The 24930-nt window shown below is 51.0% G+C and overlaps 1 protein-coding gene and 1 long non-coding RNA gene across 2 annotated transcripts in view; one reads left to right on the plus strand and one right to left on the minus strand.

The window, feature by feature from the left end:
* Positions 1-24930, plus strand: part of LOC113978120 (zinc finger protein OZF-like) — a 49574-nt gene that overhangs the window by 13036 nt on the left and 11608 nt on the right. The gene's annotated exons all lie outside the window — the stretch shown is intronic.
* LOC113978122 lies at positions 1302-12113 on the minus strand. Its single transcript, XR_003537496.1, has 3 exons — positions 12014-12113; positions 2839-2842; positions 1302-1312 (listed from the first exon to the last, which is right to left on the minus strand). It is a non-coding gene; the product is annotated as an uncharacterized LOC113978122 (long non-coding RNA).

A 24930-nucleotide genomic window follows, 5' to 3' on the forward strand; every position in this document is an offset into this window, starting at 1 on the left:
TTTGGGGGGAAATTGGAGATTGGGGGGACAATGGGAAAGTGGAAGGAACAGGGAGAAGGGTGGAAAAGGAGGGGTGGTCTGGCCGGTCTGACGGTCCCATGGGGGTCTTTTGGCAGAGGGGGGCTGGCAAAGGGGGGTGGCCCCCTGAGCTCCCAACTCACTGTGGAGTTCTGGGGGCTGCTGGATACAATCACAGCCTTGCATTATGACAGCAGTTTCAGTTTAGAGGAATTAGAGAGGTGTGACTGAAACACTTTTGTCCCCCACCTTTTAATGATGGCAAATCAGATCTATTGACTGAAGTTAATTTATTTAGGGTTACAAATGATGAGACAAAAGATCTTCATCAGAATCATTTACTGCACAATAGAAACACTAAAACCACCATGAGTACAGGATAAGATAGGACAGTGCTTTATACTAAAGCAATTGTTGAAGCTCATGGGGAAATCTCTGCTCTCAACCTCCAGGAGTGACCTTGGGGGGGTCCCCCGCCAAGGCAGGAATCTCCACACACCCCCTCAGGAAGGGTTCCGCTGGAAGAAGCTGCCTCTGAGAGAGGGGACTGGCCCTTTCTGGTCAAAAGGGATGGACTGACAGTCACTGGACTCCAGGGGTTGCCTCACCATCAGGGGGTTCATTCGGGGTGGAAGCAGCGGCCGAAGCTCTTCCCGCAGTCGGGGCACTTATAGGGCTTTCCCTTAGCAATGGGTCCGTTGGTGTCTGGTCAAGGTAGAGCTGTGGCTGAAGCTCTTCCCACACTCCCCACACTTGTAGGGCCTCTCCCCGGTGTGGATGCGCTGGTGGGTGACGAGGTGGGAGTTCCGGTTGAAGCCCTTCCCGCAGTCGGTGCAGCGGAAGGGTCTCTCATCCGTGTGTGTCCGCTGGTGCACGAGGAGATTGGAGCTGGTCTGAAACCTCTTCCCACATTCCAAGCACATGTAAGGCTGTTCCCCAGTGTGGATGCTTTGGTGTCGGAGCAAGTCACAGCTGTTCCTGCAGCTCTTCCCACATTCCCCACATGTGTAGGGCCATGCCCCAGTGTGGATGCGCTGGTGATGGATCAGGGTGGAGCTGTGCCTGAAGCTCTTCCCACATACCCTACACGTGTAGGGACGTTCCCCAGTGTGGATATGCTGGTGGCTGAGGAGGTTGGTGCTCTTCCTGAAGCTCTTCCCACATTCCAAGCATTTGAAGGGCTTCTCCCTGCTGCGAGGCTGCTCAGGGACCACCAGGTCAGAGCTCCCCCTCAAGCTCTGGCCGCCTTCCCGGCACAGGTTGGGTCTTTCCTCCTCAGAGCACCCTGGGCTGGCTTTGGAGCCCCTCCTGCAGGGGGATCTCCGGGCCTTTTCCTCCCAGCTGCCTTCCTGCGCCGTGGAGCCTTTCAAAACGGCCTCTCCCACCAGGTTCTCACGGGGGGATTTGTCCTCTGGGCTCTCCATCCTCAGCTCGGGGCCTGGGGCAGGAAGCAAGAAGGACACGCAGGGGATTTGCCTCCGGCCCAGAGGGAAGGCCAAGGACATCCCCCCAACTCCGGCCCCGGCAGGACGGCGGCGGCAGCGGGGTTGTCCTGCAGCCGGGGGCCATGCTCGGCTGCCAGAGCCAGCACAACACCGGCCCAAAGGGCCACTGACTTCGTCCTCACCTGCCTGGGGGGCCCGCGGCATCTTCCTCTTCCTCGCAGCCTCCTCCTCCATCCACCCAAGCTTTGGGAAGGGGAAATCCTGATGGGGGAGGGGAAAACAAGTCCATCTCTAGAACTCACCGGGCATCCTGTGTTCTTAAAAACCTCCAAAACACCAAGATGCAGGTAAAAAACCTCTCCGAAACAGCAAGATGAACTCCCTCACAAACTGCAAAAAGTTAAGGTTCAGCCAGTAAAATACACTAAAATATCAAGATTATCCCCAAAAAAAGGTGTTTAATTTGGCGGATGAGGGGAGTGAGATGATTTCATGAGCACTTGATTGAGTTGCTTTAAATTAATCAAGAGCTGTATTAATGTAGTGTCACTTAAAACTTGCCAGGGCTGTTACGTGAGGTTATCTGACCATCTGCCAGTCCAGGGCTGTTTCTGAAAACCACCAAACCAAGTGTACCAAATGCCCTTGTTGTTTAATCCAACCCAGTTTTCCCCTGCTGCTGCCTCTGCTCCTGGCCCTGTCTTTGCTGCTCCCTTGGCTCTGCCAGTGGCTGCAGGGGGGGATGGCAGCAGCTTCAGCTCCACAGCAGTTCCTGGGGGGAGCTCAGCCTGGGGGGGATGGGCAGGGACCTGATGGAGATGGACAGGGGCCCAGCAGGGACAGCCAGGGTCTGCAGGGGAAGGCACAGGGACAACTTGGCCCCCCACACTGCCAGGGCTGTCTCTGCTCCTCCTTGCAGGCTCCGTGGCCAGGTAGAGTTTGTGTTCCTGGGTGCCCACCGTCTCAGCACTTGGAGCCGCTAAAATCAGCGCCCGCAGCTCTGCAGCAAAGCCCCAGCTCACCTGGCACACAGGGGATGGAGACAGCACCTTCTCAGGGATGGGCACCTTCGTCTGTTCCCCACCACGAGGCTCTCCTTCCTCAGCACCACCTCTGCCTTGCACTTATTCTCAGGCTCACCTCAGGGACAGCTCTGGGCTCACCTCTGCGCCACTTTTCAGCCTCACCTCAGGGCCTGGGCTCAAGGACAGGAACCTGCAGGGAGGGGACATCATGTGCAAGCTGAGGGCTGCCTGCTTGCACTGGCCTCTGGGCTTCTTTCTCCTTCTACAACCATCCCAGAACTTAGCCTGCTTTTCTAACACCACACATTTACAGACTAACCTTGCAGATATATATGGACAGACATCTCTACCACCCTGAGGATAGAGCCTCAAGCAGGTGCTGCCATAGGAATGGCAATCAGAGAATCACAGAATCAGCCAGGTTGGAAAAGACCTCTGAGATCATCAAGTGCAACCCTTCATCCAACCCCACCGTGCTTCCCAGACTATGGCAGTGAGGCCACATCCACTCTCACCTTCAACACCTCCAGGGACGCTGACTCCACCCCCTCCCTGCCCAGCCCATTCCAAGGCCTGATTACTCTCTCAGCAAAAATTCCTTCCTAATATCCAACCTAAACCTCCCCTGGCACAGCTCAAGACCCAGCCCTCTTGTCCTACTGCTGCTTCCTGGCACAAGAGCCCCACCCCCACCTGGCTACAACCTCCTGGCAGGGACTTGCAGAGACTCAGGAGGTCTCCCCTGAGCCTCCTCTTCTCCAGCCTCAACAACCCCAGCTCCCTCAGCCTCTCCTCACACCACCTGTGCTCCACTCCTTTCCCCAGCCTCACTGCTCTTCTCTGCACCTGTTCCAGCCCCTCCATGGCCTTCCTCAACTCAGGGGCCCAGAGCTGGACACAGCACTCCAGGGGTGGCCTCACCAGCGCTCAGTCCAGCCCAACAATCACTTCCCTGCTCCTGTTGCCACACTCTTCTTTAGCCAGGCCACCAGCCATTGGCCCTCTTGGCCACCTGGGCACACTCTGCCTCCTCTTCAGCTTCCTGGCAATCCACACTCGCAGTTCCCTTTCTGCCTGGCTGCTCTCCAGCCACTCTGGCCCCAGCCCGGGGCTCTGCCAGGGCTTTTTGTGGCCAAAGGGCAGGACCCGGCCCTTGGCCTGCTTGCACCTCATTCCCTTGCAATCAGCCCATGGATCCAGCTTGGCCAGGTCCCTCTGCAGAGCCCTCCTGCCTTCCAGCTGATGCCTTAAGCCCCTATTAGTTTTTATTTTTCTAATTTTTGTAAAGTTTTATAAGTAATAGAAGTAGATTTTAAAAGCAGCCCCTTATCCCTCTTCTTCCCTGTAGCACCCCTTAGTTTACACATTCCTTAACCCTCTTACCCCATTCCATACACTCTATATCAGCCTTACCCCCATATCCAGTAGAAGATGTTTAGTCTCTTGTCAAGGCAAGCCTGTTCTGTTTGGAGAACGCTTGTATCTTGGCCTAAACCGCAGGACAAAGTCAAAGAACTGGGTGACTGTGCTCTCTGTACCCCGAAGATGATGAAGGTTGATGAAGAGAGGGTCCCAAAATGCACCCCAGACCCAATTTCACGGGGTGGGCCAGGGGGTGGATCAGGCCAAAAGTTACGGGGTGGACACACTTGGGATTGGCCAGATATTGTTATAAAATGTAACATCTCGGGCACAGGCTCGCACGTCATGGTAACATCTTTTGCCTTGGCATAATTAAACCCTTTCCTTATCTCACCCTCGATTAACGACTCCTGGATTTTTTCTTAGCACCAGCTGAGAAGGCATCACAGTACATCAACACACCCCCAGCTTGGTGTCAGCTGCAAATTTGCTGATGAAATGCCTGGTTCTGCAGCAGCTGCAGATGCTCAAGGGGCAGCAGGACCAAGTCAGGGGCCTGGGGGGGGCTGGGGGGCTTTGGGGTGCAGGAGGGTCCTGGGGGAGCTGGGGAGGGGCTTTGGGGTACAGACCAGGACAGACCAGTACCTCCTCACTGCTCCCCAGATCTCTCCTGGAGCTGGGACACGTTGTCCTGGGACACCTGAGCCCCCCCCCAGTGCCCTCCCAGTACAGCCCAGTGCCCCCAGTACAGCCCACTGTGTTCCTGTCCCAGGGTGCCGGGTGATCCCTCTTGGAGGGGTTGGAAAGGATTTGAGGGGGTGGCTGGGGGAGATTGGGGGGGATCTGGGGAGTTTGGATGGGGATTTGGGGGGTTTTGGGTGCATTTGGGGGAGTTAAATGATAAAATCAACCCCAAAGCTGATCAATGCAGGTGCCACATGTCTGCAGCATGGAAACAGCCCAGCTGGAGCTGGGGGAGATCTGCCCAGCCCCAAAAGCACAGGGGGTGGAGGCAAAGGGAAGGAGGGAATCGGAAGAGAAGGACACAGTTGGAGTGTCATTCCCTGCTGGGAAAACTCTGCAGTTTGATGAGCAGGGACTCACATTAAGCCTCAGTTCAAAGCAACCTTGAGGTGGCCCTTTCTGATGTGTGGGGTTGGGCTGAGCCCCAGCTGGCTGCAATTTAGGAAAGGGAGCAGCAAAGAGGGCACCTCTGTGCCTCCCATTGCCAGAGTCTGAAGACACAACTGTTCAGGAAGGAGATTCACTTCTCTCATCTCTTGCCATCCACAACACCCACCCAAAACCAAGAACAGACACAGTGTGAGCTCACTGACAGATGTGCTGAACAGCCTGGGAGAGGGGAAGAAAAGAAGAAAGTAGCACTGATGAAAATGACAATCAGTTCAATACTGCAGAGCTTAGGGAAGAATTCTGGTTTCATTAGAACAACTCCCAATTTTCCACACAAGCACTTTTGCAATCCTACCCTTGTATCCCCATGAAATCATCTTTCTGGACAAAAGGAACTGGAATGGACAATGCACAGCTTGCCACTGACACTATTTAATTAGCTGGGTCACTGATGAGAGATGTAGGAGAGCTCTTTCCTCCTCCCTGCTCTATCCTGCTGTCTCCTGAAACTGCCTCTAGAAAAAAAATGGTCGCAATTTTTCATTTAAGAACTTTGTTTAAAACATTTCCTGCTCTTCATCAGAATCAGAGATTATATTATTCGGAAGTTAGATAGATATCATGCAAATGTTTGAGAATTTGGAATATTTTTAAATGTGATTTTTTCCACAACGAGCTTTTTTTAAAAAACTACTTTTAATTTTTCTTTTCATTTTTAAATTCCCATGAAGTGGCATAAGAGAATGTAAGAGAAGAAAAATGAAAAAGAAGACGTAGAACAAAAACAATCCCATTGGAAAAGAATGCTGGTGGAAAGAAGGAAAGAAGCAAAGGAGAGGAAAAAAAGAGAGAGAGATAAGAGAGGAGAGAGAGAAAGAAAGGAGAGAAAGGAGAGAAAGAAGAGAGAGAAAAGAGAGAGAAGAAGGAGGAGAAGGAGAAGAGAGAAGAACAACTGATGTATCCAAAGGACTGAAATTTGACGTAAAGGAAATCTTTCAAAAAAAGTTTTGTGATGTGACTCTCAATGCAATACTAAGCACAATGGAAAAACAAATCTGTCTCACAGGGAAAAATCTCGTATATTCAGGTTTGATCTTTTCTCCTAATTAATTCTGACCTAACATCAGTTTGCTGTGTTTGCTGATTATTCATTCCTCTAAGGAGGCCTGTTGGCTTCAGTGATCCACTTGCATGAACAAATTCTTTCAGATGCAAATATAAGTTGTATGATAGGATTCCTACTTGTTTGCATGATTAGATCAGGGATCCTATGATGAGGTTCAACATCCAGTCCCAGAGGTGTTGCTGCCTAAACTAACAGTGACTGAGATCCCCTGGCTGCAGGAACCATCTCCTGTAGATATTGAACCAACAGCAGCAGCTACAGGTCCGTAGGGTCAATGTTGGCTGCTGGGAACAAGCCCAAGCCCATAGGCAGAGGCAGTGCAGGATTCCATAGGCAGAGGCAATGCACTATTCCATAGGCAAACAAGTGGATAGGAAAGGGCAGGTGCTTAAGAGTCCAAAGCAAAATCTCACATCTTTCTTTCACTGCTGAACATTCCTGTGTTGTGCAAATCACAGACAGAGCACATGAGAGCTTAAAGAAGCACTTCACTGCTCAGGCCATTCTTTTTTCAGAGTATCTTCCCTTTTCTGTTTTACACAGGAAATACAAACCAATTCTTTGAGGCTCTGCTCTGTAGATGAGTCAGCACCAAGTTAATGAGTCAGCACCAAGAACCCCCCAGAGACAACTCTGCAATGCAACACAGAATCAGCAGCCACCACAATCTTCACCTATCTTGTTATGACTTGGGAATCCAGTCCTTTTCTGTTCTTTGTAGGTGATGATTGAACCTCACCTTCCTGCTTCCATCTGAGCAGCAGCCTGTCTTTGCTCTCTCTCTTTGCCCCTATTTTTTCAACATAATCTTGCTCCTTTCTGCACAGAGGACCTCTCATTCCCCTCCATACTTAGGGCTTTGATGGTCAGAGGAAGGGAACAAATGGATTTAACTGGAGTATTATCAGCAGTGATTGCAAATTTATTTTCTGTTAGCCTACCATCCCTTACTACAAAGCAATCCTAAAATAATGGGGTCTTCTATCTGCCGCTTCATCAGAAACAGCACTCCTTGAGAAGAAAAATGGATAGCCAAGAATGTCATGCAGAAGATTTTCTCCCAGAATTTTGCAGTTTTACATCCTCTGCATTACTTCAAGTCATTTACCTAATTACATTAATTCTAAAGAAATTAGTTTTCCAGATTTTTTACTGCTTGGCAACTTCAAATTAATGTGAAGCACTGACCAGGATACTATTTTTTTTACAACTTCCACCAAAGCAGTTTAAGACGACAAATAGAGCAAATTTATTCCTTTTCGAAAAAACATAGAACTCAAATAAATTTACTCCTACCTCTGAGGCATGAAATTTGTCACTAATCATTTTAAACTGTGCCCTTTTATGCTCCTTCCATCTCTTTTAGGTTTCCATGCAGTTCTTGGATGTAACAAAGGCAGTTTCAGACAAGATTTCAGATCATGTGGAAAAAAAAGCTTTAAGTGCTGAGGCAAAAAGCAGTGTATTTAAAATTTATATACTCCATAATGCCTTTGTTCTGAACTTGAACATCCTGAAAACTTCTCTGCTTTCTTTTGCCTTCCCACTCTGAAGATCATTTGTTCTCACGGTTTCAGCCTCTTATTGTGCCACAGTGACTTTAACTGGCAGTTCCAGCATTTAAGCCCATGCACAGTCCTGGCTGACCCTTCCTGATCAACTGCCAACCCACACAGGTTTGGCTGATAAAAGAGACAATTCGATTTCAGCAAATTAAGGGACATCACCAATGTCAACCCCTTCTTCAACTGAGTGCTGAATTCCATGCACACCAAACACTAATGCACCAAGTCCCATCAAGAGTTGGAATCCCAACCCCGTTAGGAACTCCAGAGCACTGCAGGGGAAGGGTCAAAAGAAAGTTTCATATTTATGGATTAACATTTGGATTCAGTTTTTATGTTTTTAATCTTTTCAAGAACTCTTGAACCTGCACTGCAATTCCAGTCAAGAGCTTGGATAAAATAAATTCCTTATTTCTAACAGGTTTTTTTCAAGCGTTGACTTAAAGCATGGCAAATAAGATTGGTAAGAGATTAAGATGCATTCAGTCAGGTAACACCAAGGATTTGGTGTGCTTAACATTATATGCAATATGTCTTAAATTTAAAAAAAAAAAGAAACAAAAGAAATGCATGTTGGGGGAAAATATTGTCTCATAATTGTAAAACAGTGATCAGCAGTGACTTCACAATGGAACATTCCTTTGTCCTCTGTCACTCTCCCTTTTATACAATCTTCCATCCAGTTCCATCAAGTACTCCCCACAATGGAAATTTCTGAAACAGCTTTTTTTTTCTTATTCTTGAAAAGAGAATGCTGCATGTTCACACTCATTAAAAGGCTGTGATTTTGTACCTAATGAGACCTCTCTCACTCTTTGATCAAACAAACCTTCTGTCTAAGTGAAATCTTGGCCACTGAAGTAAAAAATAAAACTTCTTCTTATTTTAGTGGCACCCAGATTTCATTTAATGATTTACAAAGTGTGAAGGCACAGTGTAAAATTACCATTATACTCATAATTTACCATGCAGTGGAATTGTAGAGCATTTAAAGAGCCATTGTAATAAACATCACAGTAAAGCAAACATACATTGTCCTGGATATACACGTGTGTGTCTGTGTGTGTGTGCACACAGAACAAGAACACAGTGGATGTGAGAGAGAACTTCTCTCCTATGCCCTGCTTCATTTATTATTCATTTTACTACAGATCACAGTCCATGGACAGTAGTATGGAAGATTCCTTTAATAACTCTCACTGCTAATTTAATTCTACTTAAACACACATATCCCAGTGAATGCCACGTGCTTTTCAGCAGGATTTTATGTGTAAATCAGAATAACACGTTTTCAGAGCATTAACTAAAAGGAAGCATGAACTAAAACCTATTTAACCAATGAGGTATTGCTTTTAAACTACCACAAGGTCATAGAAAAGATAATTTCAAAGCTATAAGTTTTCTAATTGTAATCACCAACAATCCAATGATGAAAGAAAGTCTATCTGAATGGCTCTCATAAACCTGTGCACAGCCTTGCTTATCTTTAAAGATCCTTTACTTTGTCATTTGGTAACATTTTCACTACCAAATTTTGCTGTGCAAAATTAAAATGTGGCCCTGGAGTTAGAAATAACATTGTCTTACTGCTCAGTCTTAAAGGAGCAGTGAAACTCAGATGCAGTTTTATTATTATATAACAAAGTCTATTTGTTAAGATTAGGTGCAACTCGACAATAAAATTGGAAAAGTCCAAAATGTGCTGGAAATCGACCTTTTCCTTATTTCTCAGCAATCTGTCACACAAACTCTGTATTGTATTTACTCACTTTCCTGAAGTCCTTCTGCTGATTTGGACCCAAACCTAATCCATCTGTTTGCAAGCAAACTGTTTTAACTGTATTTTTGAGCTCTAAGGTTTATGGGATTGCTCTTTTCTTTGATTTTGTTTTTCTTTTCCTTTAAAATGGTATGGATGTCACTCTACACTGTTCTTACTCAACAGCTACACCTACACATCTCTCAAGATCAAGATTTGTTGGGCTCTCACATTAGAATTCAAAACTGGCTTAAATTAATTCTTTCCATTGGCATTTATTCAACCAAAGCTAATTCTCCAGGATGGCCATGAAAAGGGAATGCAAAAGAGACACACCTACACCAGCTATAAATATAAAAGCTTTCTTGACAAAAAAACCCCCAACAACCAACCAAAACAAAACCACAGAACAAAACACTCACTGTGTTCAGGGTGTATTTGCTCAATTCTCTCATTTCCAATTGTTATGAAGAAAACAGCCAGAGGGGTTTAGAGCCTCAGTCACTGTAAATCAGCACATTGGAACTGACTTACAACTAAAGAACTTGGTGGATTCTGGCTCAATGTATTACCCATGGTTTATATCACTAATTATCAAACAAATTTTCTAAGTCTATCCAGTGAGTGCTCCTTGTCAGCACTTTCAACTTCTATTCTAAACCAGGTTCCAAAATGCAGGTGAGTCTCTCTCTATTCTTGGACTAGATCAGCTGTCCCTGATAGAATACACCACCATTCACAGAAAAAAAATGAAGTACATGATACACCTCTCACCTTCACAATATGTTAACTATACAACTGTTTTCATTCTCTAGTTCTTAAAGTTAACCATGTGACAAATTAGAAGCCAAAAAGGACAATTTTGTTAGGAAGAACTACTAATGCAAACCTATTCTTCTGAACTTCCAGTCCTCAGCTGAGATAATAAATCACATTTTGTTCAACAGAGTGTTTGTGTGATTGTTACATGCACAGAAAAAGCACTTTTTCCTACTCACCTCCTGGAGGCCTGACAAGTGTTACAGCATCACTTATCAAGCTGCCCTGGCTGTTGGATGCATTCACTTGCACTGTAGTTGCCAAGGTATTATCGGCAGTTCTGTTTGTACTGGCCACAGTTGGGAAGTGATTTGCCTTTGTGCCCGCTGCGGCCTCCGCTCCGAGGAACGGAGTGATGACAGTTCTCGTGTTAAACCCAGACTCTAATTGTCCCGCGATTGGACTTACTCTCGCTGTGCCGGTGGTCAGCGCTGCCCCTGTGCTCACAGGGCGGCGGCGGCACCTGCGACTGTCATGTGATCTCCCCCTTCCTCTCCTACACGTTGGGATAGGCTGGACATTGGCTGCTCTCAGCCTCAGCCCTGCTCCGCTTGTTATCGGAGCAGGCATTTTTATTGTCATGACAACCGTAAAGTTGTCGGCTGGTTTTAAAATTTCTACTACCCTTGCACCTGTGGCAGCTGCTTGCCTGGGATCAGCAGCTACAGGGGAAAGGGCTACTCCCTCGACGTTAGTTCGTACAGGCGGGGGAGGTTTTACATGGTTATTCATTCTCTTTGCCCTTGCTTTTCTCATGGTTCCCGGTGCCTTTGTTATGACTCGATCTACAGTCACGTTTGTTATGCCTGGGGCAACCCTCAGAACAGTAGGGGTAGGGCTGGGTCCCGTCACCTCTGCAAAGTCAGTGGCCCCAGCACTCCCTCCTGCCGCCGCACCTAATGGTTTTAGAGCTTTCACAGCACTCGCGTCTGCCACCCGTACTTGGGTCACACTAGCAGGGACTAAAGCCTCCTCGTCAGCCAAAGCAACAACTGGGACCAGCTCTGCCTGTCTCTGCCCCACTCTCTCTGTCCCCGGGTCTTCCCCTCCTTTCTCGCTTGCTAGTGTAGTTGGGACAAACCTTGTTTGTTTTTGTCCGGTTATGCGCACTCCTACAACACCAGAAACAGGCAGCAACTTTCTTTTCCCTGCGCCAGCTAGCTCTGTCACTGTGGTAACGGCCGTTCCAGAAACCTCCCCTGTGCTCTGAGCTGGGAGTTCCGTTGCCGTGGCAACGTCTGTTCTTAAAATTGCTCCACCGCCCACCGTACTCGCCTTCTGTTCTCTATTGCGATATACTGTCCAAGCTATATCCAATAACTCATCAATATCCTTTTCATTACCACCTGCTCTTTGCAGTTTTTTCTTTATATATTTGTGAACTGTCCTACAAACAAATACACTAGGTGTTTTTTCCCCAGGTCTGACTCTATATCAATATCAGTGGATTTCCCTGTGACATCCTTCAGCCTATTCAGAAAACCTGTGGGCGACTCATTCGTATCCTGTCTAACTTCATACATTTTAGACGAGGTTATCGTCTTTGTATTCGCCACTACAGTAGCACAGTCTGCTGTGTTTGCAGCAGCCAACCCTGGGGTCTCTCCTGCAATCGGGGCATGCAGCCCCGTTTTTACATCTCTCACGTCGCTATTGCCACTGACAGAATCAATGGCTCCCGTGCTTGTCTGTGGTGCTGGGCTGCTCGGTTCCACAAACACCCCTGGGGCTCTCGTCATTTCTGGGGCCGACACTTTCACTTCACTGCCACCGTCAGAGTCAGCGATCCCTACGCCTGTCGCCGTCACTACACTGGCTGGTCTTGGTGCATTTCTCGCCGCGATTTTTAAAGTCTCCCTTGCCTCTACAACAGATGCCGCTTCTATAGTAACTTTTTCTGGTATCACCACGCCAAAAGCAACTCTAGTAAAAGTTGACTTTTTAGACTTCACAGTTCTTGTCACGTCACTGGTAGAACTAACAACTTCAGTTCTCACTTGCTCTGCTATGCCTGCGCTCACCTCTGCTGTTACCATGACAAACCCATCTGCTCCGGCAAAGCCGCCGGAAGCTGCAAGGCAACGAGCTGCTCCCCTCACACTCACTGGAACAGGCAGGGAGGGTCCTGCTTCCATTGCCCCTGTGGGGCCAGGAGTCGCTCCTGCTGTTATCCCTGTTGCGATCAAATTAGACACTACCTCTGAGTTAGCTGTCTCCGCAGTGTCTGTATTACCCCTGCCCGGCTCTGCCACACCGAAAGCCGTTTTAACAAAAGCCGATCTTATAGATCTTATCTGCGCCGCTGTGCCTACTCCAGCTAAACCAACAGCCTCTGTTCTACCAACTACATCAGAAGGACTTCCTCCCACCACCCCCGAGCCAACTCCTCTGGAGGCCCCGATTCGCCCAATTCCTCCCGGTGCGGCCGCACTAGGGAGTCCTCCAGCGGCCCCTGCCTGCGCAACCCCTACCTGTCCAGCAGGAGCTGGTCCAGAGGCCGCCACCCCTGAAGCTCCAGGTCCCCCCCGCCACCGCAGCAGCACGGAGTCCTACCTGTGGGGCCCCCGGGCTATTTTCTCTCCTATCAGGTGGTATTAACATATCCAAATCATTGTCTCCCGTGTTTTTAAATAAAATTCGTGAGACAGGAGCAGTCTTGACTTTTCTTCTTCCCTTTTTCTAAAGCCATTTCTGAATTTTCTGTCTTTTCTGAGCCTTCATTTTTCTTATCTCCCTCTCTCAATCCAGGGTGTGTTAATAGAAGCATAAACAACTCTGCATACCGGATTTCTTCCCATTTCTGTTCTACATTAAGAAGTGAAATTAATTGCAACACTTTGTCTAGTTCAAAAGAACCAAATTCCGGCCAAGTTACCCCTCTCATTTGTCCAAACAGAGGCCAAGCACCTACAGACAGCCTACAAAGTTCTTCCTCTGTTAAAATTGTCTCAGGATCGGTCAAAGTTCTCCAGTGTTTCAAAATCAAACTCAGAAGAAACCCCTTAGGAATCTTAAACTTTGAATCCACACAACCCATGACTACAAAACACAAACAAACAACACACCAGAATTCGAACTCGTTACCTTAGGATTACAAAGCTGTTACTGTAACCACTTAACTACAGAGCCCACCCGGCACCTTGCAGCAACAGAGCACTCTGGAAGGGCATCCCCCTCCAACCGAAATGAAACCCAGTCCTAGGCTAACAAATCTGCTCTGATCTGCTCCCAGCGAAAAACCCCTTTCGCCTACTGGAAATTGACTCTCGCGACTATTTTGGGCCCAAGTCTAAGCTTTTCCAGTCTTCCCGTGTTCCCTATCTCCCCAGAAACACAAAAACTCTTTCACAGCTGCTAACAAAAGAAGGTACATTTTCCCCTTATTTTGCCTTTTCTTATCTCACCTCTGTGCTCCGTGCTAGGTTTTGTGGGTTCTGTGGAGCTGGCTTTCTCAGACCGGGGCAGGAATTATCTCAGATAAAATGCTGGTTTGATGAGGAATTCCTGCACGATGAAATATCTGATCTGAAGAAGTCCAAGTCCAAGTTTCCCCCTGCAGGCCAACAGCTGATGCGTAATGGTGCTGAGAAAAGAAAACTCCGGAGCAGTTAATTGAGAGTGAGATAAGAAAAAGGTTTAATTTGTGCCCAGGCATAGATGTTACAACCCACGCAGGCCATGCCTGAGATATTACAATTTATAATACTGCCCCACCAATCCAAGTCTTGTCAATCCCATTGCTTTTGCCCTGGTCCACCCCTGGGAATTGGGTCTGGGGTGTATTTCAGGACCACCTCTTCATCATCTTCATCTTCAGAGCACAGAGCGTACACAGTCACCCAGTTCTTGACTGTATTTTTGTGGTTAAGGCCAGGATTAGATGTCCTCAAACAGAAGAGGCCTGCCTTGACAAAAGACTAAACATTTTCTACTGAATTCAGGGGTAGAATTGATATGGGGAGCATAGAATGGGGTGAGAGGGTTGAGGAATGTATAAACTAAAGGGTGCTAAAGGGTGAGGGAATAAGGGCTGCTGCTTCTAAAATCTACTTTTACTACTTAACTACTTATAAAGCTTATAAAATTAGGAAAATAATAAAAAAAACAGATGGACCTTATGGCATCACTCTCCACACTTCCAGGGCCTCTCCCCGGTGTGGATGCGCCGGTGGATGACAAGGGTGGAGTTCTGCTTGAAGCCCTTCCCGCAGTCGGTGCAGCAGAGGGGCCTCTCATCCGTGTGTGTCCGCTGGTGCTGGAGGAGACTTGAGCTGGTCTGAAACCTCTTCCCACATTCCAAGCACTTGTAGGGCCGTTCCCCAGTGTGGATGCACTGGTGGGTGTGGAGGGTGGATCTCCGGTTGAAGCTCTTCCCACATTCCCCACATGCGTAGCGCCGTTCCCCAGTGTGGACGTGCTGGTGTCGGATCAGGGTGGAGCTGACATTGAAGCTCTTCCCACATTCCCTACATGTGTAGGGCCGTTTGCCAGTGTGGACGTGCTGGTGTCGGATCAGGGTGGAGCTGACATTGAAGCTCTTCCCACATTCCCCACACGTGTAGGGACGTTCCCCAGTGTGGATGCGACGGTGGGTGAGGAGCTGGGAACTCCATCTGAAGCTCCTCCCACATTCCACGCATCTGAAGGGCTTCTCCCTGCTGGGAGGTTGCTCAGGGACCACCAGGTCAGAGCTCTGCCTCAAGCTCCGGCTGCCTTCCCGGCACAGGTGCTCCTCAGAGCACCCTGGGCTGGCTTTGGAGCCCCTCCTGCGGGGGGATCTCTGGACCTTTTCCTCCCCATTGCCTTCCTGCACCGTGGAGCCCTTCAAAACGGCCTCTCCCACCAGGCTCTGCCGGGGGAATTTGTCCTCCAGGCTCTCCGTCCTCAGCTCGGGGCCTGGGGCAGGAAGCAAGAAGGACAGGGAGGGGATTTGCCTCCGGCCCAGAGGGAAGGCCAAGGACATCCCCCCAACTCCGGCCCCGGCAGGACGGCGGCGGCAGCGGGGTTGTCCTGCAGCCGGGGGCCATGCTCGGCTGCCAGAGCCAGCACAACACCGGCCCAAAGGGCCACTGACTTCCTCCTCACCTGCCTGGGGGGCCCGCGGCATCTTCCTTTTCCTCACAGCCTCCTCCTCCATCCACCCAAGCTTTGGGAAGGACAAATCCTGATGGGGGGGAAAACAAGGGCTGAACGCGTTGGCTTGGGGGTTCCTCCTGCCCAAGTCCATCTCTAGAACTCATTGGGCATCCTGTGTCCATAAAACCTGCCAAAACACAAAGATTCAGCCCAGAAAAAACCCAAACCTCCGAGATTCAGGCAAAACCCACCTCAAAAATAGCAAGAAGACCCTCGCCCACCTAAACTGCAAAAAGTTGAGATTCAGCTAGAAAACTACTCCAAAATATGAAGGTTAACCCAAAGAAATTATCCCAGCAGTTACCCCTCTCTGGTCTCTCCCCTCTGGGGTTGGGAATAGCTTCCCTTTCTGAGATGCTAGGGGTCCCACTCAGGGATGCTGGGAGTCTTGGGGGTCCCAAGGGTCCCTTCTCCTCTGACTCTCGCCTTCCAGGTGCCTCGTTCCCAGACATTCCCCCCCTCCAGGTTCTCCACTCTGTTGTCCCAGGGATCCCAGAGGTCCCCGCTGTCCAGGTTTCCCCTTCTCTACACCCCCCGTTCAAGGCTCCCGGGGGTCCCAAGGCTCCTCCCTCTCTGTGCTCCCCCCTCCAGGCTGCCGGGGGTCCCCCAGCTCCGACATCGACCCGCTCCGCCCTCCACACTCGGCAGCTCCCAGGCTCCACACCCACCCCCGGCACTCCCAGGGGGGCCCCAAAACCGCTGTGTCCCCCCCACCGGCACCGGGCTGACAATGGAGCCGGCGGGGCCTGACCCAGCAACACCAACCCCCACCATGGGGGGGGACCCACATCCCCCCGCCCACCACCGGGGCTTTGCCGCCAACCCAGCCCGGCACCCCCAAAAAACACCTCCCGACAACCCCCAAGAGCCCCCAGAGGTGGAGCAGGAACAGGAACAGCAGGAGAACAATTGTCCCCCCCCATCCCACGGGTGCCCGGGAAGGGGAAATTCGTCCCAAATATCCTGGGGGGAGCGTGGGGGGTCAGGACATACTCGGGCTGCCAGCACAGATTTCCCTGCAAAGTCTGCAGTGAGTCAAGCTCTGCAGAGGAGATTGTGCCCCATGGATGGGATTGCAGAGGGGCTCTCAGGTCCCCAGCAGGAATCAGCAACCAGGAATACACACAAAAGGACCCCCCGGAAGAGTTCGGGGGGAGTGTCCTGTAGGGAGGGGACAGTGTCACCCCACCAGGGCAGGGCTGGCAAGTGGGAGGCTGCTCCAGGGCTCTGCAAGAGGCCTCGTGCTCTGCTCGGCCCCAGCACTGGCTGGTCCCAACACCCCTGGCTGCCCCCAGCCCTGGGCAGCTCTGCTGCCACAGGCTGTGCCCTCACCGTGGCCCTGCAATGGCCCTGCCTGTCCCTCACCCGTGGCCCTGTCCCTTGGCTCTCTGTGCCAGCTGAGTGTGGGGCACACAGGCTGGGGGTCCCTCCCAAGCCCCCCGGGCAGCCGGTGTTGGCTGGGGGGATGTGAGGGCTGGGCCTGCTCAGCACAGCCCTGGCCTCGTGCCCAGCGCCTCTTTCCTGCCCCACACAAGAGCTTCCCGGCCCCCCCAGGGCTCCTCTGCTGCTGCCTCTGCTCCTGGCCCTGCCTTTGCTGCTCCCTTGGCTGTGCCAGCGGCTGCAGGGGGGGGATGGCAGCAGCTTCAGCTCCACGGCAGTTCCTGGGGGGAGCTCAGCCCGGGGAGGACGGGCAGGGACTTGATGGGGATGGACAGGGGCCCAGCAGGGACAGCCAGGGCCTGCAGGGGAAGGCACAGGGACAACCTGGCCCCCCACACTGCCAGGGCTGTCTCTGCTCCTCCTTGCAGGCTCCGTGGCCAGGCAGAGTTTGTGTTCCTCAGCAGCACCTCTGCCTTGCACTTATTCTCAGGCTCACCTCAGGGACAGCTCTGGGCTCACCTCCACAACACTTCTCAGTGCCTGGGCTCAAGGACATGAACCTGCAGGGAGGGGACATGATGTGCAAGCTGAGGGCTACCTGCTTGCACTGGCCTCTGGGCTTCTTTCTCCTTCTACAACCATCCCAGAACTTAGCCTGCTTTTCTAACACCACACATTTACAGACTAACCTTGCAGATATATATGGACAGACATCTCTATCACCCTGGGGATAGAGCCTCAAGCAGGTGCGGCTGCCATAGGAATGGGAATCAGAGAATCACAGAATCAGCCAGGTTGGAAAAGACCTCTGAGATCATCAAGTCCAACCCTTCATCCAACCCTGCCGTGCTTCCCAGACCATGGCACTGATGCCACATCCACTCTCACCTTCAACACCTCCAGGGACGCTGACTCCACCCCCTCCCTGCCCAGCCCATTCCAAGGCCTGTTTACTCTCTCGGCAAAAAATTCCTTCCTAATATCCAACCTAAACCTCCCCTGGCACAGCTGAAGACCCAGCCCTCTTGTCCTACTGCTGCTTCCTGGCACAAGAGCCCCACCCCCACCTGGCTACAACCTCCTGCCAGGGACTTGCAGAGAGTCAGGAGGTCTCCCCTGAGCCTCCTCTTCTCCAGCCTCAACAACCCCAGCTCCTTCAGCCTCTACTCACACCATTTGTGCTCCACTCCTTTCCCCAGCCTCGCTGCTTTTCTCTGCACTTGCTCCAGACCAGGATCCATTGGCCCTCTTGGCCACCTGGCCACACTCTGTCTCCTGTTCACCTTCCTGGCAAATGCACACTCCCAGCTCCCTTTCTGCCTGGCTGCTCTCCAGCCACTCTGGCCCCAGCCCGGGGGGCTGACGGGGCTTCTTGTGGCCAAAGGGCAGGACCCGGCTTTTGGCCTGCTTGAACCTCATCCCCTTGCAATCAGCCCATGGATCCAGCTTGGCCAGGTCCCTCTGCAGAGCCCTCCTGCCTTCCAGCACATCAACACACCCCTCGGCTTGGTGTCAGCTGCACATTTGCTAATGAAATACCTGGTTCTGCAGCAGCTGCAGATGCTCAAGGGGCAGCAGGACCAAGTCAGGGGTCTGGGGGGGGCCTAGGGGGCTTTGGGGTCCGGGAGGGTCCTGGGGGAGCTGGGGAGGGGCTTTGGGGATTGGGGGCACAGACCAGGACAGACCAGGACAGACCAGTACCTCCTCACTGCTCCCCAGATCTCTCCTGGAGCTAGGACACGTTGTTGTGGGACACCTGAGCCCCCCCCAGTGCCCTCCCAGTACAGCCCAGTGCCCCCAGTACAGCCCACTGTGTTCCTGTCCCAGGGTGCCAGGTGATCCCTCTTTAGGGGGTTGGAAGGGATTTGAGGGGGGGCTGGGAGAGATTTGAAGGGATCCGGGGGGGGGTGGGTGGGGATTTGGGGGGGGTTGGGGGTCTTTGGTTGCATTTGGAGGAGTTAAAATGGGTTTGGGGGGGCATTAGGGCATCAAAGGGATCAGTGGGGGGAGGGGGATTTAAGGAAAAATGGAGGCTGGGGACATTTAGGGGGGGGTTAAAGAGGCCTGGCAGGGGGAGGGGCAGCTCCACGAGCAGGTGATTCCTTTGACCCCCCTGGTGTCCCCAAGACCCTTCTGGTGTCCCCAGTTCCCCCGTTGACACCCCGAGACCCCCCTGGTATCTCCACTGTCCCTAGGGCCTCTCCACGGCCCCAACTCTCCCCTTGACATCCCCAATTCCACTGTCCCAAACCCCCTCCCCACTGTCCCCAAACCCCATCCCTGATGTCCCCAACCCTCCATCTCACTCCAGGAGCCCCCCCGGACCCTCTGACCACAAAAACGCCCCCCCCCCCACTCACAGAAAGACCAAGGGCATCTGGGGACGTGTTTGGGACAGTTGGGGGGCTTTGGGGGGCACTGGGTGATTACTGGGGGATACTGGGACACACTGGGGGGAACCAGGGGGCACTGGGGGGTTACTGAGGGATGTTAGGAGGGCATTGGGAGGGGACTGGGAGGAAACTGGGGCACACTGGGGGACAGTGGCAGAGAACTGGAAAGTTACTGGGGGACTACCAGGACACACGGGAGGACAGTGGCAGGTTACTGGGCCACACTGGGGGTTACTGGCTGCTCACTGGGATACATTGGGTGGTCACTGGGGGGGTTACTGGGTCGTACTGAGGGTCACTGGGAGGTCACTGGGATATACTGGGCTCTAGGGATCCCCTTACCCAGATGGAGTATATATCCCTCCTCCGATTTTGGAGAGCATCCCTAGGCCCCCTCCCCTGGGGGCTGGGGGACCCCCTGAACCCCACTGTTGGGCTTTAGGGGACTCCCCAAAATCCCCTCAAAACCCCTGAAATCCCCCCCTCGACCCGTCAAAACCTCCTCAAGGTCCCCTCAAATCCCCTCAGAGACCTCATTCCTCCACAGCACCCCCTAAACCCTCTCAGTGTCCCGCAAAACCCACCTGGGACCCCCCAAACTAATTCAAGGCCCCCCCAGTCTCCCTCAGGGACCCTCAAAACCGCCTGGGACCCATTAAACCCCCTAGAGACCTCAAAACTGCCGAAAAGGTCCCCGCAAAGCCCCCCAGGACCCCCAGACCTCCCCACAGACCCCCCAAGGCCCCCCTGGGACCCCCCAAATCTCCTCAGAAACTAAAACTACGCTCGACCCCCCCCAAACCCCTTCAGGGACCTTCAATCTCCCCTCTGAGTCCCCTTAGGACACCGAACCCCCTCAGGGACCTCTCAAAACGTCCCCGGGAAGCGCCAAACTCCTATGCCAAACCCTCCCGAGCCCTCCAACTCACAACCGCGCTCCCCGCAGCCCCCGAGGGGATCCCCAGAGCCTCGCTCTCGTCGCCCCCCCCGCCAGGACTCACAGTTCAAAGCAGCCCCCAGCGCCATCACAAATTCCTGGCAGCAAACATGGTGCTCGCTCTGCGCGCGCACCGCCTTTACTGACCCACGTGGCAGCCAATCAGCGCGCGGTAACAGCCCCTGCCCCCCTTCTGCCACGCCCTCCACCCTGCACGGTGCATTGTTGGAGTTGTAGTCCTTGCGGCGGGCGAGGATAGGACTTTTTGGTTTTTAATTTTTCTGTCTTTATTTTTTTAGTTTTCTTTCTTTTTTCTTTTTTCTTTATTTATTCCCCATCTTGTCTTACGTCCGCTCACGTGCAAAGGGCCGCTGTGACCGGTCGCAAGGACTACAACTCCCACAGTGCACCGCGCAAGGCGCAGGCGCCGCGGCGAGCGTGCGGGGGCGTGACCGCGTGCTGATTGGCTGCGTTCATTCATTCATGACTAGGCTTCATGAACAAAGATTTGGGAAGGGCTCTACCCACGTTTCTTGCAAGCGCGTTGGTGGCTAAAAAGACCAATACGAGAAAGGCATGTCCGGTTGCAAAAGACACAGCAGAAAGACTCCTTAGGTGGTATATTCTGTAAGGCTCGATTCTTTCTGCATTGTCTTTTCTCCTCAAGGGTGATCCTGCGCGCTTTCTCAAAAACATCAGCAGCGTTATAAATGGTTTGTCTCCAGGCCTCCCGATTGGAGGTCAGAGTAGACCAGTTATGGTGATCAATATGGCCAAGGCTGAGTTGTTGCTTCAGGGAGTCCTTGTATCTTTTCTTTGGGGCTCCTCTCTTGCGGCAGCCAGTGGCAAGTTCACCGTAAAGCAGGATCTTGGGGAGGCAGTGGTCCTTCATCCTAGAGATGTGCCCGGCCCAACTCAGCTGTGTTCTCAGCAACATGGCCTCAATACTTGTGATTGCTGCCTGTTCGAGAACAGATGTATTGGTCACATAGTCTGACCAGTGGATGTTTAGGATTGTGCGGAGGCAGCGTTGATGGAAGCGTTCTAGGAGACGCAGGTGGTGGCGGTAGATGACCCATGATTCGGAACCATATAAAAGAGTAGACAGCACTATGGTTCTGTAAACACTGATCTTGGTACTTTTCTTCAAGTGTTTATTTCGCCAGACTCTTTTATGAAGCTTTCCAAAAGCACTATATGCCTTCGCTAATCTGTTATCTATCTCCCCGTCAATCTTACCGTCCAAGGAGATGAGGCTGCCTAGGTAATTAAACTGTTGGACTGATTTGAGTTCTGATTGGCCAATGGTGATGTGGGGATGATGGGGGACTTCCTGAGGTGCAGGTTGATGGAGAACTTCAGTCTTCTTTAAGTTGACTTCCAGCCCAAAGAGCTCAGCAGCGTCTGCAAAGCAGGATGTTAAACGCTGCAGAGCTGCTTCTGTGTGGGCAACAAGGGCGGCGTCATCAGCGTAAAGCAGCTCCCGGACAAGATGGTTTAGGGTCTTAGTGTGGGCCTTCAGTCACCTTAGGTTGAATAGGCTTCCGTCAGTACGATATCGTATGTAGATACCGTCCTGATCATCGAGGTCTGCCGTGACCCTTTGGAGCATCATGCTGAAAAAGACTGTGAATAAGGTAGGAGCGAGAACGCAGCCTTGTTTCACACCATTCTTTATTAGAAAGGGTTCAGAAAGTGTGTTGCCATATCTGACTTGGCCGTGCTGATCCTCATGAAGTGAGATGATCATTTTAAGGAACTTGGGGGGACAACCTAAACGTTCCAAAATCTGCCAGAGACCTTTTCTGCTCACAGTATCGAAAGCCTTGGTGAGGTCGACAAAGGTTACATAGAGACCTCTGTTCTGTTCCCTACACTTCTCTTGCTGTTGTCTGAGAACAAATATCATGTCTGTGGTGCTCCTGTTGGCTCTGAAACCACACTGACTTTCAGGTAGAATTCCTTCTGCTATAGCAGGTATTAGTCTGTTCAGGAGTATTCTTGCCAGGATTTTGCCAGCAATGGAGAGCAGAGTAATACCACGGTAATTTGAACAGTCTGATTTGGTACCTTTCTTATACAAGGTGATGATGACTGCATCACGAAGGTCTGAAGGTAGTTCGCCTAGTTCCCAACAGTGCACCACAAACTCATGAAATTTAGCATGGAGTGCAAGGCCCCCATGTTTCCAGACTTCAGGTGGGATTCCATCAACCCCAGCTGCCTTGCCAATTTTCACCTGCTGTATGGCCTTGAGGGTTTCTCCTAAAGTGGGGGCAGTATCCAATTCGTATTTCACCGGTTGTTGTGTGATGGACTGAATTGCTGAGTCTTGGACTACACGGTTGGTACTGAAAAGAGTCTGAAAGTGTTCAGACCATCTATTCAGAATGGAGGTTTTATCTGTCAGAAGTGTTTGACCATCTGCACTGAGTAATGGGCTTTGGGCTTGGTATGTAGGCCCGTATGCTGTTTTCAGGGCCTCATAGAATCCTTTGTGATCCCCTGTATCTGCACATAGTTGAGTTTTTGCAGCTAGATCGGTCCACCATTTGTTCTGGATGTCACAGAGTTTCTGTTGGAGCTTGCTGCATGCAAGACGAAAGGCTGTTTTTCTTGCGTGACAAGATGGCAGTGCAAGGTGTGCTTGGTGGGCAGTTCTCTTCTTCCTCAACAAGTCCTGGATTTCTTGATTGTTTTCATCAAACCAGTCCTTGTTCTTCTTGAGGGAGAACCCTAAGGATTCTTCAGAGGATTGCAGGATGCAGCTTTTAATATGATGCCAAATTGTTTCAGGGGAGGAAACTGCAGAATCTGTGGAATGGTTTTCGAGCCTAGTTTGAAGGTTTGCCTGGAATCTTTCTCTTACTGTGGCTGATTGGAGATCATTAACTTGGAGTCTTCTCCTTGGGATACTGCCCCTTTTGGGTTTGAATTTGAGATTAAAGTTGAGTTTACAGCGCACAAGCCGATGGTCTGTTTGACATTCTGTGCTGGGCATCACGCAGGTGTGGAGGACATCGCGGACATCTCTCCGATGCACCAAGACATAATCAATGAGGTGCCAGTGCTTAGACCTGGGGTGCATCCAGGTTGTCTTCAGACTATTTTTCTGCTGAAAGATAGTATTAGAGATGGTAAACTGTTGCTCCGCACAGAATTCTAGCAGAAGTCGACCATTATCTTTGCAGTTTCCAACACCATGCTTGCCTAATACTCCTTTCCAGGCTTCAAAATTCTTACCTACTCTGGCGTTGAAATCACCAAGGATAATGATCTTATCATCTGCGGGCACCTTTTGGGTAAGGCAGCGCAGGTCAGTGTAAAATTTATCTTTTTCAGCAGGGTCAGCTTGGAGAGTTGGGGCATATATACTGAAGATGACAGCGTGTTGGTTGTTGTTTAGTGGAAGGCGTAGGGAGATAATGCGGTCAGAGTGACCTGTCGGCAGATTTTCGAGTTTAGGGACAATAGAGTTTTTGATCATGAAGCCGACACCTGAGAGATGTTTTTCGGTTTTGGGCTTACCTGACCAAAAGAGTGTGTAACCGGCACCATGTTCTCTGAGGCTGCCTTCCTCGTGAAGGCGAACTTCACTGAGAGCAGCAATGTCGATGTTGAGACAAGCCAGTTCATGGGCAATTAGGGCAGAACGACGCTCAGGACATCCGCTATTCGCAGAGTCGAGCATGGTTCTGATGTTCCAGCATGCTAGAGTTAATTTGGGTACACCTTTGGAGGCAGGTGCATGCCTTTGTCTTTTGCTCTTTGTGCGACCGCATTGGAAGAAGATGCCCGTTGGTCTGCGGTTAACCAACCGGGTGAAGGTGGAGATGAGCTTTGTTTAGGCCACCTTTTCTAGGCCCCTCTCCGAGTGGAGCAAGCAGTGCTGTCCTTGAAAAGGCTGCTTGGTCGTTCAGGGTGCTGCCCCAAGAGACTCTCATCTCCGTCAGTCTCAAATGACCAATATCCTGAACCGCCTGCATGCAGGGTTGAGTCTGCGGCTCCCAGTCCATCTTTCACCTACCGTTTCGACCCTCGCCCGTTGCTACAGGACTTTTTGCATGTGGGTAAAGCCTTCAAACCTGCGCAATGGATTTTTTAGGTGAGATGCAGTATGCTCTGAACTGAACCCACCCTTTAATCCTGAGGTTCATCTGCCGGGGCCGAGCAAGCTTGGACGGTGGCAGCGAGGTCCTCAGGATGTAGGTTTGATTAGAGTGACCTTCTCTTAGATGGATGGCCTTACAGGGCTAAGCGAGCTCCATCTTCCCGGGTTTGGGATGAGAGTTGTCCTTCTCCTAGGATGACTGCCAGAAGGCTAATGAGCTCATCCTGCCCAGGGATGTAGTTTATCTGGTCCTATGGTTTTGACCTGTCTGGCATGGGCGACCCTACCGAAGGCATGAACCCTCGCCAGCATAGCAACCACATAGGGGTACATAGGCTACGTTCCTGTTAGAACGATTTGGGCAGGTCTTTCATTTCCAGTAACAACCCTTTGTCCTGCCCACTCTTTCAGGGTGTAACAGAGCAAAGCAAATATATCCAGAACATGACGAACCTGGGCAGTAGCCGCAGGAGAGCCAAAACTAAAGAAATAAATAGACAAACAAACAAACCAACCGACCAACCGTTCTGGCCCCGTACCTATCCAAGGCTGGGGTACCTTACAAGGCCCCAGCCTGGCCGGGACCACCATCAATCTAAAAGAACCCTCTATCCACCCAGACCTTATCCTTCCCCCACTGTGCTACCACAAATTCCAGGCGCACTGCTCACATGTGATGTGATGTTTCATATGGGACAGCCCTGCTCTCCCACCCCCCCC

Source organism: Neopelma chrysocephalum, unplaced genomic scaffold, assembly GCF_003984885.1.
Source record: "Neopelma chrysocephalum unplaced genomic scaffold, ASM398488v2 Primary Assembly neopelma1_291, whole genome shotgun sequence".
Classification (NCBI taxonomy): domain Eukaryota; kingdom Metazoa; phylum Chordata; class Aves; order Passeriformes; family Pipridae; genus Neopelma; species Neopelma chrysocephalum.